Source organism: Microcaecilia unicolor, chromosome 4 (assembly GCF_901765095.1).
Source record: "Microcaecilia unicolor chromosome 4, aMicUni1.1, whole genome shotgun sequence".
Lineage (NCBI taxonomy): Eukaryota > Metazoa > Chordata > Amphibia > Gymnophiona > Siphonopidae > Microcaecilia > Microcaecilia unicolor.
Genome location: NC_044034.1, coordinates 51,967,183 through 51,982,375, shown reverse-complemented (window position 1 = coordinate 51,982,375; position 15,193 = coordinate 51,967,183). Strand labels below are relative to the sequence as shown.

Below are 15,193 nucleotides of genomic sequence, written 5' to 3'. Positions count from 1 at the left end.
ACCTCATCATCAACTACAGAAGACGTCTGACCGCTGTGCTTGCCAACAAGGGTTTTGCCACCAAGTATTAGGTCTTGTTTGCCAGAGGGATCAAATACTTATTTCCCTCTGCAGAATGCAAATAAATTCATATACTTTCCATAATGTGATTTTCCGGATTTAATTTGTGATGTGCTATCTCTCACTGTTACCAATAACCTACCCTTCAATTATGGGCTGCTCATGTCTTTGTCAGTGGGCAAACTTACAAAATCAGCAAGGGATCAAATACTTATTTCCCCCACTGTATATATATATATATATTGTCATGCTCAGCCGCCAGATCCGCACCACTCTTTCTCAGTCTCTTCCTTTCTTTACCAAGCACGCCCTTCACTCCCGAGTCGACAGTCCGCAATCAGGGTCTCCGGACAACAGGCAAATCACCAGAAGTGCTTTATTATCTCCTGAGTACATTTACTCTGCTTTAAGGCTTCACAGGCCTTTCCCTCTCCTCAGTGTAGCTCCACTTTTAAACACAGTTCATTGGAGTCCTGCTTGCAATACAGTTCAGCTTGGGCCTGCTTTCCACACAGTTCACTTTGGCCCTGCTTTCAATATGGTTTTCTCCAGCACTGCTTCTAATCCAGTACTTAGTAGCACTGCTCTTTCCCACAGCTAATGAGCACTGCTCACAATTCAGTTGTTAGCAATGTTTTCCTCCTCAATTCAGTTTTAGCACTGCTTTCAAACACAGTTTAGTTTAGCATTGCCTTCAAACACAGTTCATCTTAGAAATGAAATTAAACAGTTCAATTCAATGGCAATATGGTCTAAGTCACTTTCTCACTCTTAGACCTAATGACCCACCTCCCTCATTTGTCAGCATAAAACCACCTGACATCCACCCACTGGGTCAATTCACCAAGGCTTCATTCACTCTCCCCAGTTCAGTTCACAACTCACTTTAAGAGCCCTCCACCAGCACTTCCATTTCCTCCTCATTCTCCCCTCCTTTCTCCTCCTCCAGTTCCATTCTCTCCTCCCCTTCCTCCCGGTCTAGGGGCTCCTCCCTTCCCCCATCTGATTCCATCTCCCAATCACACCCCGGCTCCTCCCTCCCTTGCATAGATTTTTCTCCCTTCACCTGATCTGTCTGCTGGTGCTGCCCTGCCTTCTGGGCTTTGTAGTTCCTTGGTTCTGAATCTCTCTGGTGCTGCACTGCCTTCTGGGGCTTGTAGTTTCTTTGCTCTTCACAATATATATATATACTAGTAAAAAAGGCCCGTTTCTGACACAAATGAAACGGGCGCTAGCAAGGTTTTCCTTGGAGTGTGTATGTTTGGGAGAGTGTATGTGAGAGTGACTGTTTGAGAGTCAGAGTGAAAGTGTGAGTGTGTGAGAGAGAGAGTGAGTCTGGGTGTGAGTGTGTTTGTGAGAGAGTGTGTGTGAGAATGAGAGTGTGTGCAAGTGTGTATGTGAGACACAGTGTGAGAGAGAGTGTGTGTGTGTGGGCAAGAGAGAGAGTGTGTGTGAGACACAGATTCTCTGTGAGAGTGAGTGTATGACACCAAGCGAGTGTGTGAGTGACTGTGTGGCACATAGAGAGTGAATGTGATACAGTGTGAGACAGAGTGTGTGAGAGTGAGAGTCAGAAAGACATTGTATATGAGAGAGAGAGTGTGAGCCGTGCCCTCCCAATCCATGGCCATCTGTCCCCTGCCCCCTCCATTCATCCTTTTCCAGCAATTCCCCTCTGTCCCTGAGCCCTGCCCTCCCAATCCATGGCCATCCATGTTTGTCTGTCACCTGCCCCCTCCATTCATCCCTATCCAGCATTTCCCCTCTCTGCCTGAGGCCTGCCCTGCAATCCATATCCATCCATGCCCATCTGTCCCCTCCATTCATCCCTATGCAGCAATTCCCCTCTCCCTGAGTCCTGCCCTTCCAATCCATGCTCCTCTGTCACCTGGCCCCTCCATTTTTCCCTATCCAGCATTTCCCCTCTCTGCCTGAGGCCTGCTCTGCAATCCATATCCATCCATGCCCATCTGTCCCCTCCATTCATCCCTATCCAGCAATTCCCCTCTCCCTGACTCCTGCCCTTCCAATCCATGCCCATCCATGCTCATCTGTCACCTGGGCCCTCCATTTTTCCCTATCTAGCATTTCCCCTCTCTGCCTGAGGCCTGCTCTGCAATCCATATCCATCCATGCCCATCTGTCCCCTCCATTCATCCCTATGCAGCAATTCCCCTCTCCCTGAGTCCTGCCCTTCCAATCCATGCCCATCCATGCTCCTCTGTCACCTGGCCCCTCCATTTTTCCCTATCCAGCATTTCTCCTCTCTGCCTGAGGCCTGCTCTGCAATCCATATCCATCCATGCCCATCTGTCCCCTCCATTCATCCCTATCCAGCAATTCCCCTCTCCCTGAGTCCTGCCCTTCCAATCCATGCCCATCCATGCTCCTCTGTCACCTGGCCCCTCCATTTTTCCCTATCCAGCATTTCCCCTCTCTGCCTGAGGCCTGCTCTGCAATCCATATCCAACCATGCCCATCTGTCCCCTCCATTCATCCCTATCCAGCAATTCCCCTCTCCCTGAGTCTTGCCCTTCCAATCCATGCTCATCTGTCACCTGGCCCCTCCATTTTTCCCTATCCAGCAATTTCCCTCTCTCCCTGAGTCCTGCCCTCCCAATCCATGCCCATCCATGCTCCTCTGTCCCCTGCCCCCTCCATTCATCCATTTCCAGTAATTCCCCTCTCTCCCTGTGCCCTGTCCTCCTAATCCATACCCATCCATGCTCCTCTGTCCCCTGCCGCCTCCATTCATCCTTTTCCAGCAAGTCCCCTCTCGCCCTTCCATGACCCCCCCCCCCCCTCGCATCCATGCTACTCTCTCTCCCATGTCCCAGCCTGGCCCGCCCTCTTCTCCCCCCCCCCCCCCCCCTTCGCATCCATGCATCCCTTTTTTTTTATTATTCTTTTTAACTTTACCTCCGTGGCGGTTCGTGCAGCGAAGCGTCAGGGAAGGAGGCGGCGCTCCCGACGTCTAGCTTTCCCTTCGCTGTGTTCCGCCTTATTTTGAAGGCGGAACACATAAGGCGGAACACAGCGAAGGGAAGGCTAGACGTCGGGAGCGCCGCCTCCTTCCCTGACATTTCGCTTCCCGATTTGTTTGTTTTTTTCGCGAGGGCGGGGCAGAGACGGCTGGCTGGCTTGAAGGCTTCACACCACGAATCCACGAACCCTACAGCTTCAGTGACGTCAGATGGCTTCAGGGCTTCACAGAACGTTGTCCTCATTAGAACGTTCACGGTGCGTTTTATTATATTAGATAAGAACAAGCTATAAGACCTCTTATAGCACTCAGCTATTTCAGGGCACAGCTTATGTGAAAGCATCAATCGTTTGTCAACATTTCCCTCTCTCTGTCAATACTCAACAAAAATAATAACATCCAAAAATATATGTAACAAAACAGCAACTAATTATTTTCAAGAGTATCCACTGCACTGTATGCTAGCAACCAAATAAAATACACCCGAAGCCTTCTTGAAGTAATGGCGTTTCGGTCAAACAAAGACCTGCATATGGGGTTAGTCACAAGCAGTCGCAAGGATTTCTAAAATCGCAGAACGGTGATAACTGGCAAAAAGCATTCTAACTTCAGCACGGATTCAGGTCTTTGACCGAAACGCCATTACATAGGAAGATCGGGTGGAGTTTGTGACAGGAAGTTTGTAATTGGGAATTGGGAAGCAAAGACAGTGGGGACGGCGAAACAACCTGAGAGTCATTAGCTTGCTAGAGTCAGTGGCTGAGCTAGACCTCTGACAGTTGAGACTTGGCTACCCAAATCTTTAGGCCTGGATCAGGAGCTCCCGGTGTTGCATGTGGAACACGCCCACCACATAGGGGGATGACGCGGAGAAACTGACAAACTTTGGCCAACTATCCTCTGCGTGGTGAATTATGCTGACAAGGATTACATATTGTAAAAGTACCAGCAGCAGAGAGTTGTGGAGTACGATTCATGTATTCTGCTATTTCAGGATTACTCTCAGCCAAGTTACAACATGATGGCAAGCCACAGCCCTGCACTGCAGTGCACTGCATGAGAGGGGGATACAGGCTGCCCTGCTTTATCCTACAAAGGTGCATTTTGTGTATCAAAACAAGCAATATACCATCAAAATCCCTCAGAAACTGAAAGTCTTTTTGGATAAACTCTACTGACTGGGGAAGAATGAGCAACGTCATGTCCATAACTTAGCTGAATTGAACTAAAAAATGCTTCCTATTGCTAAATGAATGCTATGCCTTGGTCAGTGTGAAGCAAGTCCTGGATTTTTGTACACTGTTTGAATTTTGTGACCCATGCGAAGGTGAACCAACAGCTTTATTCTGTGCAGTACATGTGCATTACTATCGTGCCGGGAAACGGATGTCCCCTCTCTTGAGACTACAGTGACTATAGATTGTCTTCAGTTTTTGTGAGGACGTTATGATGGATGGGCACACACGGAACTGTAGTAGCTGCTGTGTGTGTCATCCATTGGTGTGTAAACATCATGGGTCACAATCTGTTCTCTTTTCACTTACTCCAGGACACTGTATGTTAGTAACTGATAGTACTGAATGCTAGATGCCCGACTAGCTTTGGTTCTGTTTTTTATATTAGCTAATTGCAAATGTTTATTGTTCAGAATGTTCTCAACGTTTTCCACTGTTTACCTTAGGTTGGTATGTGAAGGAGGAGGGCTAGGAGCAGCTTACTGTTATATTGCATAGCGGGTGCAAATGAGTGGGGAGCTGAGAAGGGGGGGATGGGAAGTGGGGAAGGGAGGGCAAAGAAAGTCGGGTGTGGTATTTTTGTGCAGGAAGGCTAGGCAGAGTGGGTGGAGGAGGATGATGTGCAATGGTGTACCTAGCATATTTGACATCTGAGACCGATTATTTTTAACACCCCCCCCCCATATGAAAAAAATATTTTTAAGTAATAATCCACGAGTCACACAACAAAAGTGTACCTCAGAAAAGGCAACATCTTAAACATTGCAGTAAGCACTAGAACATCAATACACCCACTGTAAAACTAAACAAGCCAGATTAGTAAAGATGATCCTGCCAACAGAAAACCAGGTCTTTTTCACAAACGCAGAATACAGACATATCCTCATCCAGTATAGAATAAGTAACCACAAACTAAAAATAGAAATATGTAGACAAAAATTAAACTGAATCTCCAAGAAGCAAGATGCGTTGCAAACTGTACGAGAGACTTGCCGACCTGAACATGTATGCCTTGGAGGAAAGGAGAAACAGGGGTTACATGATACAGACTTTCAAATATTTGAAAGGTATTAATCCGCAAACAAACCTTTTCCGGAGACGGGAAGGTGGTAGAACTAGAGGATATGAATTGAGGTTGGAAGGGGGCAGACTCAGGAGTAATGTCAGGAAGTATTTTTTCACGGAAAGGGTGGTAGATACGTGGAACGCCCTCCCACGGGAGGTGGTGGAGATGAAAACGGTAATGGAATTTAAACATGCCTGGGATAAACACAAAGGAATCCTGTTTAGAAGGAATGGATCTATGGAATCTTAGTGGAGATTGGGTGGCGACACCAGTAATTGGAGAGTAAAACCAATACTGGGTGGACTTCTACGGTCTGCGCCCTGATCGTGGCTGAATAGATATAGATGGGGGGGGGGGGGCTTCGACGTTAGCTTCAGAACTTTTAGTACAGGAGCAGTGCTGGGCAGACTTTTATGGTCTGTGCCCTGAGAAAGGCAGGGACAAATCAAACTCGGGTATACATTTAAAGTAGCACATACCATATAAAATGAGTTTATCTTGTTGGGCAGACTGGATGGACCATTCAGGTCTTTATCTGCCGTCATTTACTATGTTACTATACAGTGCAACACCATAGAAACAGTGATGCGTGTCCCCTAGTACTATGCAAAACAAATATAAAGATAGCAGATGTAAATTTTTTTTTAAAACCTGTCAAATACCAATCACCACTTTACAAATTAACAAATAGAAATAAAACAAAAAATGGAAAATAAGATAATCATTTTATTGGACTAATAAATTTTTCAATTAACTTTCAGAGGCCAAAACCTCCTTCCTCAGGTCAGTACAGTATACTGCTGTTATGGAATCCTGTCCTAACATATATATATATATATATATATATATATATATATATATATATATATATGTGGTAATAAATAGAGAATGAAAATAAGGTGATCTTTTTATTGGACTAATTTTAATATATTTTTGACTAACTTTCAGAGACCAACCAGCTTATTTTCGAAAGAGAAGGGCGCCCATCTTTCAGGAGATGGGTGCCCTTCTCTCAGGGGCGCCAGAATCGGCATAAATCGAAAGCCAATTTTGGGTGTCCCCAACTGCTTTCAATCGCCGGGACGGCCGAAGTTCCCGGGGGCGTGTCGGAACGGTAGCGAAGGCGGGACAGGGGTGTACTGGGGCGTGGTTAAGAGATGGCCGGCTTCGGCCGATAATGGAAAAAAAAATGGGCGTCCCTGGTGAGAATTTGGTTTGCTTTTTTTGGTCCCTTTTTTTTTAGGTCCAAGTCACAAAAAAGTGCCCGAACTGCCCAGATGACCACCAGAGGGAATCGGGGATGACCTCCCCTGACCCCCCCAGTGGTCACTAACCCCCTCCCACCCTCAAAAAAACACTTTAAAAACTTTTTGCCAGCCTCTATGACAGCCTCAAATGTCATAATCAGGTCCATCGCAGCAGTATACAGGTCCCTGGAGCAGTTTTAGTGGGTGCAGTGGACTTTAGGCAGGCGGACCCAGGCCCATCCCCCCTACCTGTTACACTTGTGGTGGAAAATGGGATCCCTTAAAAACCCACCCGAAACCCACTGTACCCACATGTAGGTGCCCCCCCTTCACCCCTTAGGGCTATGGTAGTGGTGTATAGTTGTGGGTAGTAGGTTTTGGGGGTCTCAGCACCCAAGGTAAGGGAGCTATGCACTTGGGACCAATTTGCCAAGTCCACCGTAGTGCCCGGTTGGTGCCCTGGCATGCGAGGGGGACCAGTGCACTACGAATTCTGGCCCTTCCCATGACCAAATGCCTTGGATTGGTTCATTTTTGAGATGGGCGCCATCGGTTTCCATTATGGGGGAAAACCGAGGGCGCTCATCTCTAAATCCGGTGATCTCAGCATTTAGGTCGAGATTGTGCTGGCCCCAACCGTATTTTTTTTTTATTTTAATTTTTTTGTTACATTTGTACCCCGCGCTTTCCCACTCATGGCAGGCTCAATGCGGTGGGGCAATGGAGGGTTAAGTGACTTGCCCAGAGTCACAAGGAGCTGCCTGTGCCTGAAGTGGGAATCAAACTCAGTTCCTCGTTCCCCAGGATCAAAGTCCACCACCCTAACCACTAGGCCACTCCTCCGTGAAATTTTGAAATGAAAGATGGACGCCCATCTCGTTCGAAAATACGGTTGGCCCCGCCCCTTCGCCGCGCCGTCCTCGGAGATGGGCGCCCTTAGCGATGGGCATCCCGTTCGAAAATGTCCCTCCAAAACCCCAACAGCTACAATACTAGAAGCTGGTTTTTCTGCTTCAAGACACGTGAAATTTGACTGGGATTGACACCATATTCTTTAGCAATAGATGCTTGACTTTGTTTGTTTTCTAATTTTTTAAAGAACTTCTATTCATTCAACCACTACGACGTCGACGACCCCAGTGCACACTCTAACAACATTCTTTCACTTATTCTGCCTGTGGCAGCTAAAAGGGCAGTAAATTTGAAATCTCATTGGTTGTCATGCGCCAATCGGCTTCCATATTCTGTGCGTGGACCGAAGTACGGCATGCAGTTAAACAGAGCATGCGCTTATCTGACGTGCACTATATATATATAGTGAAAAAACTACAGACAGCTCAGAACACGGCAGCTAGGCTAATTTATGGTGCATCTAGATTTGAAAGTACAAGACCACTCCGAGAGAAACTGCACTGGCTTCCTGTCAAGGACCGTATCACTTTTAAACTCTGTACTCTGGTGCATAATATCATCTATGGTGAAGCCCCAGCATGTATGGACACCCTCATCAACTTGCCACCAAGGAACTCTCACAGATCCGCGCGATTGTACTTGAACCTTCATTATCCAGTATATATTGGACTTAAATACAAAAGCATCTATGCATCAAATTTCTCGTACACTAGCGTTCGTCTGTGGAATGATCTGCCTAAACTGGTGAAACTTACTCCTGATCACCCCACCTTCAAACAGCGCCTCAAGACCTTTCTATTTGGCAAAGCTTATGTGCTGCTCCTGCCTGGCACCTCTAACTTCTGAACTCTCTTTGTCCCGGTGTCATATTAATCACCACTGCTCTTTTTCTTTTTCTCTACCTCGCTTTTACCCTTTTACCATTTTACTTCTAAGACATTGATTGTTTGAACTCTGCCTTGTTGTGTGTTTTATGTAGATTGTTGTAAGCCACATTGGGCCTACCCCTGGGTGGGAAACTGTGGGATATAAATGCTGTAAGTAAATATATATATATATACAGTGGGGGAAATAAGTATTTGATCCCTTGCTGATTTTGTAAGTTTGCCCACTGACAAAGACATGAGCAGCCCATAATTGAAGGGTAGGTTATTGGTAACAGTGAGAGATAGCACATCACAAATTAAATCCGGAAAATCACATTGTGGAAAGTATATGAATTTATTTGCATTCTGCAGAGGGAAATAAGTATTTGATCCCCCACCAACCAGTAAGAGATCTGGCCCCTACAGACCAGGTAGATGCTCCAAATCAACTCGTTACCTGCATGACAGACAGCTGTCGGCAATGGTCACCTGTATGAAAGACACCTGTCCACAGACTCAGTGAATCAGTCAGACTCTAACCTCTACAAAATGGCCAAGAGCAAGGAGCTGTCTAAGGATGTCAGGGACAAGATCATACACCTGCACAAGGCTGGAATGGGCTACAAAACCATCAGTAAGACGCTGGGCGAGAAGGAGACAGCTGTTGGTGCCATAGTAAGAAAATGGAAGAAGTACAAAATGACTGTCAATCGACAAAGATCTGGGGCTCCACGCAAAATCTCACCTCGTGGGGTATCCTTGATCATGAGGAAGGTTAGAAATCAGCCTACAACTACAAGGGGGGAACTTGTCAATGATCTCAAGGCAGCTGGGACCACTGTCACCACGAAAACCATTGGTAACACATTACGACATAACGGATTGCAATCCTGCAGTGCCCGCAAGGTCCCCCTGCTCCGGAAGGCACATGTGACGGCCCGTCTGAAGTTTGCCAGTGAACACCTGGATGATGCCGAGAGTGATTGGGAGAAGGTGCTGTGGTCAGATGAGACAAAAATTGAGCTCTTTGGCATGAACTCAACTCGCCGTGTTTGGAGGAAGAGAAATGCTGCCTATGACCCAAAGAACACCGTCCCCACTGTCAAGCATGGAGGTGGAAATGTTATGTTTTGGGGGTGTTTCTCTGCTAAGGGCACAGGACTACTTCACCGCATCAATGGGAGAATGGATGGGGCCATGTACCGTACAATTCTGAGTGACAACCTCCTTCCCTCCGCCAGGGCCTTAAAAATGGGTCGTGGCTGGGTCTTCCAGCACGACAATGACCCAAAACATACAGCCAAGGCAACAAAGGAGTGGCTCAGGAAGAAGCACATTAGGGTCATGGAGTGGCCTAGCCAGTCACCAGACCTTAATCCCATTGAAAACTTATGGAGGGAGCTGAAGCTGCGAGTTGCCAAGCGACAGCCCAGAACTCTTAATGATTTAGAGATGATCTGCAAAGAGGAGTGGACCAAAATTCCTCCTGACATGTGTGCAAACCTCATCATCAACTACAGAAGACGTCTGACCGCTGTGCTTGCCAACAAGGGTTTTGCCACCAAGTATTAGGTCTTGTTTGCCAGAGGGATTAAATACTTATTTCCCTCTGCAGAATGCAAATAAATTCATATACTTTCCACAATGTGATTTTCCGGATTTAATTTGTGATGTGCTATCTCTCACTGTTACCAATAACCTACCCTTCAATTATGGGCTGCTCATGTCTTTGTCAGTGGGCAAACTTACAAAATCAGCAAGGGATCAAATACTTATTTCCCCCACTGTATATATATATATATATTTTTTTTTTTTTTAACCTTTGTTGTCTCTGGTTTCTGCTTTCCTCATCTTCTCTTCACTTTCTCTCTTCTATCCTGCGTCTGCCCTCTCCCCCTTTCCATATGGTGTCTGCCCGCTTTCTCTGCCCCTTCTATCCACTGCCTGCCCCTTCTTTCCCTTCCATCCAATCTGTGCCCTCCTCTCTCCTTTTTACATGATGCATTCCAGCATAATTCCCACCTGTCCATCTTTATGTCTACTCTCTCTGTTCCCAATCCCCATCACATCCATCTTCTGCTTTCCAGTATCTCCTGTATATTTGACTTTTTTTTCTCTTCATGTCCACCATCATTCCCTCTGGCTCTCTATCTATCCTGTCCATAACCTCCCCTCTGTGTCTCTGTTCCTACTCCCCCCATATTCCGCATCTGCCCTCTGTGTTCCCATCCCTCTGCCTCCTCAGTTCCCATGTTGCTAGGGTGGGAATGCAGGAGAGAGAGAGAGAGAGAGAGAGAGAGAGAGAGAGAGAGAGAAAGAAGGGGTAGCATCTCTACCTGTTCTCTCCCCTGCCCCATAGTACTGCATCTCATTCTCCCCCTCCCCAGATCCAGCTTTTTCCCTGTCTCCCCTCTCTCATGCACCCCACCTTTCCCTCTCCCCCCCTCTCTGTTCCCCAACTCTTCATCTTTGCTCTCGCTTTCCTCCTTCCCTTTTGGTCTGGCATCACTCGCTCTCCTCTCTCTACCCTTTTCCCCTTCCCCCTTCTCTTTCCCTTCATCTCTCCACCCCCCTTTCCTCTTCCCCTGTGATCTGGCATCGCTCTTCCTTCTCCATCCCCTTTCCCCTTCTGTCTGGCATCGCATCATCCTCTCTCCACCCACCTTTCTTCCAAGCTTCCAGGCCCGCCGGCAGTATCAGCAATGTAAGCACTACCTTTGGCCTGCCCCGGAAGCCTTCTCTGTACAGCTTCCTGCTTAGGTGAAACGCTGTACAGAGAAGGCTTCCGGGGATGGCCAAAGGCAATGCTTACATTGCTGGTGCTGCTGGAGGCCTGGAATTTTAAAGACCTGCAGCGAACGAGGGGGGTGAAGAAAGGAGGGAGAGCGATACCGCACCAGTCGGGGGGACGGGGACACCCATGGCAGCACTGCACCAGTCAGGGAAGAAGGGAACATCCATGGCAGCACCACACTAGTCGAGGGAGGAGGAAACATCCATGGCAGCACCGCACCAATTGGGGAGGGGAAGATATCCATGGCAGCACCCCCTTATGATCTGCACCCAGGGCGTGCCGCCCACACCGCCCCGCCCCGCCACTCATGATGTGTGTGTGCGCGCGTGTGTGTATGGTTGATATGGGTGGTTGGATAGTTGTGGGTGGTAAGAAGGGGCAATCCTTGTTTACTCAAATTGGAAATACTGACTGGTGGAATTTCATCATTTGTGGGGAGTGTGGTGGCAGGGCTGGGATACTGCAGCCTAGTTATGCGAATTTCTTGTCATACAGAGTTCCATGTATGCATCTTTATGAGTGAACTTTGACTTTACACATTAACGCCCCCGGATGTGCGCCCAATGAAATTGGCTACATTGCATGAGCTACACTGGTTACCCATGCAGGCAAGGATTGAATTTAAAATTTTAATTTTTTAAATTTTATATGGATTGAGTCCTGGGTATTCAGCTTGTATGACTACCATATATACTGACCATCTCATTTGCGGTCTTGGCTCCTCCTTCTCACACATTTTGCCTGTTGATTAGCACTAAAAATAGAAAGTTATTTGGAAGAGGTTCTGAACTCTGGAACAGTTTATCGTTTAAGAAATATTTCACATTATCCTCCCTGTTTACAAAGACACACTAGTGGCTGCCGCGCAGCAATGCTGACGGAGCCAATTCGAAATGAATGGGCTGTGTTGGAATTACTGCATCAAGCCGCTACCGAAGCTTTGTAAACAGGGTGGTATATGTGTTTTAGTAAAGCTATAAAAACATGGCTGTTTCAGAAATATTTGTAAGCTTAGTGTTAGGGAACTGTTAACTTGTCTTGAATTGTAATTACTGTCTTCCTGTAACCCGCTTGGAACTTGATGGTTAAGCAGGATATAAATGTTGATATTAAATTAGTGCCCATAATTGGGTGATAATTAGCACTAATCAGCACCAATTTGGATTTGGGCACATATCATACTATGTATTATTCCATAACAATGTGCACCCAAATCCCATAGTGTGCAACAACAAAAGGCGTGTGGCAATGTGAGGTGCATGGGCAGGTCAGAGGCATTCCTAGCATTTGTATGCAGTGTTATAGAATACCTGGGATGTGGACTCAAATTGGGCGCCGGGAACTACACCTGGTTTCAGCAGGCGTTCTTGCTCATATAGGGTTTATAATGTATTACCAAGGAAAATGGGAAGCAAATGAAATAGTGGGAGGATAGTGACTGCCCCAAATGTAAAAGACATACTGGAACCTGGATTCATTATTTTTAGAATGTGTAGCCTTGATGATATTTGGACGGAAGCTATTACGGTGACAGAGCAGGTGATAGGCCACTCTCATGATTGTACTTATACTTTGTTGATGCTGGGTATCTGGGATATAGGGGAAACAGGTTTGTTCCTGCTTATAGCAATCAAATAAATCTGTGTTAACTGCTTGTATACTTGTGTTCAAGGTTATATTGAAGGGGTGGATGGTGCATTCTGGAAGTGCTTCTATCTCTTCTTGCATGGCTGAGTCTTATGAGCAATATGGCAGTGTTTGGGATGTGGATTTCCAATCACTGGAATGGAAGAAGCAGAAGCAGACATGGTGAGGGATGAATGACAACCTTTACTGTAAAATGAGGGTAAAATGGTGCCCAACACGGCCATATTTCATCCTGCTGGGCTGCTTCAGGGGCAGTACAATCAGGGCCGGTCTTAGGGCGAGGCGACCGAGGCGGCCGCATAGGGCCCTGCGCTCAAGGGGGCCCCGCGCGGCGCGCCTGGGGTCGCCCTGCCCGCCGCTCCCCCCCGACGATCGATCGCTGTTCCGTAAAAAATTTGAGAAGCGCCGAGTATCAGGCAGCGCCTCGCGTCTGCCTTGCTAGTAAAAATCTCCTGCACGTCGTCGGGCCGGCCTTCCCGCATTAAGTCCCGCCCTCCTCTGAAGTAATAGGCTCTTCCCGCATTAAGTCCCGCCCTCCTCTGAGGTAATAGGCTCTTCCCGCATTAAGTCCCGCCCTCCTCTGAGGTAATAGGCTATTACCTCAGAGGAGGGTGGGACTTAATGCGGGAAGAGCCTATTACCTCAGAGGAGGGCGGGATTTAATGCGGGAAGGCCGGCCCGACGACGTGCAGGAGATTTTTACTAGCAGGGCAGACGTGAGGCGCTGCCTGCTACTCAATTCTCAATTTTTTTTTAAAGTTAGTGGGTGCAGCAGGAGTTGGTAGGTGGGTCGGGTCGGGTCGGGGGGGGACTCTGATGGGAGAAGGGTGTGGGATGGGGGTTCTCAGTTGGGGGAAGGGGGACTCAGATGGGAGAAGGGTGTGGATGGGGGTTCTCAGTTGGGGGGAGGGAGTAAGGGGGGCTCAGATGGGAGAAGGTTGCAGGGTGGGGGTTCTCAGATGGGGGGAGGGGTAAGGGGGACTCAGATGGGAGAAGGTTGCAGGGTGGGGGTTCTCAGATGGGGGGAGGGGGTAAGGGGGACTCAGATGGGAGAAGGGTGTGGGATGGGGGTTCTCAGATGGGAGAAGGGGGCTGGAACTGGGGTTTGAGAAGGGGCCATATGGGAAATGGGGGCCATGCATGGGACTGGTGGGAAAATAGGGCATGCGTGGGTCAGGTGGGAGAATGGTTCTGGGGCTGAAAAGGGGGGCTCTAATACAAGGCATGTGGATGAAGGGGGCTGGAACTGGGGGCTGAAAAGGAGGGTAGGTGGGATAAGGGGGCTAGTACTGGGACTGGAGGCTGAAAAGGGGCAGAGGCTGAAACTGTGGGTACTGGGGGCTGAAAAGGAGATAGGGAGAAGTGGCTGGGGCTGAAGCTTGGGACTGGTGAGAGAAAAGGGCTGGGGACTGGGGTTGAAACTGGGGGCTGAAAAGGGGACAGGGAGGAGTGGCTGGGGGCTGAAGCTCAGGACTGGTGGGAGAAAAGGGCTGGGGCTGAAACGGGGGACTGGTGGGATAGTGGGGCTGGAACTGGGGGCTGAAAAAAAGGGGCAGAGAGAGGGACAGATCCTGGATGGAAGGGGGAGCGAGAGGGAGGGCAGACCCGGATGGATGGGAGAGGGAGGGCAAATGGTGGATTGAAGGGGCAGAGAGAAAGGGCAGACAGTGGATGGAAGGGATAGAAAGGGCAGACAGTGAATGGAAGGGGCAGAGATAGAGGGCAGATGTGCACGAAAGGGGCAGGGAGAGAGGGCAGACATTGGATGGAGGGGACAGCAGAGAGGGCAGACACTGGATGGCAGAGAGAGAGCGAAGACAGATGCTGGATGGAAGGAAGACAGTGAAAAGAAGATGAGGAAAGCAGAAACCAGAGACGACAAACTGTAAATAAAATATATATTTTTATTTTTTTGCTTTAGGATATAGTATTGTAGCTGTGTTAATAAATGTTTATAATAGAACATGTAAATAAGGTAATCTTTTTACTGGACTAATTTTAATACATTTTGACAAACTTTCGGAGAACAAAGCCCCCTTCCTCAGGTCAGGATAGGATACTGTAACAGCTCTATACTGTATTGACCTGAGGACGGAGGTTTTGGCCTCTGAAAGCTAAATGTATTAGTCCAATAAAATGGTATTATTTTATTTTCTATATTTGTTTTATTTCTATTTGTTAATTTGTAAAGTGGTGATTGGTATTTGTTAGTTTTTTTTCAAATTTACATCTGTTGTCTTTATATTTTGCACAGTACTAGGGGACATTTTCTGTTTCTGTGGTGTTGTATTGTATGCAGAGTCTGGCATCTTGGGGGTTCAGTTTAATTTTTGTCTAAATAGAAAGTTTAAATATTACTACTTATTCTATAGTGGATTAGGGT

At 47.5% G+C, this 15,193-nt stretch overlaps 1 protein-coding gene across 6 annotated transcripts in view; it reads right to left on the bottom strand.

The window, feature by feature from the left end:
- The window catches only part of CEP126 (centrosomal protein 126), a 252,066-nt gene that overhangs the window by 214,194 nt on the left and 22,679 nt on the right, over positions 1-15,193 (bottom strand). The gene's annotated exons all lie outside the window — the stretch shown is intronic.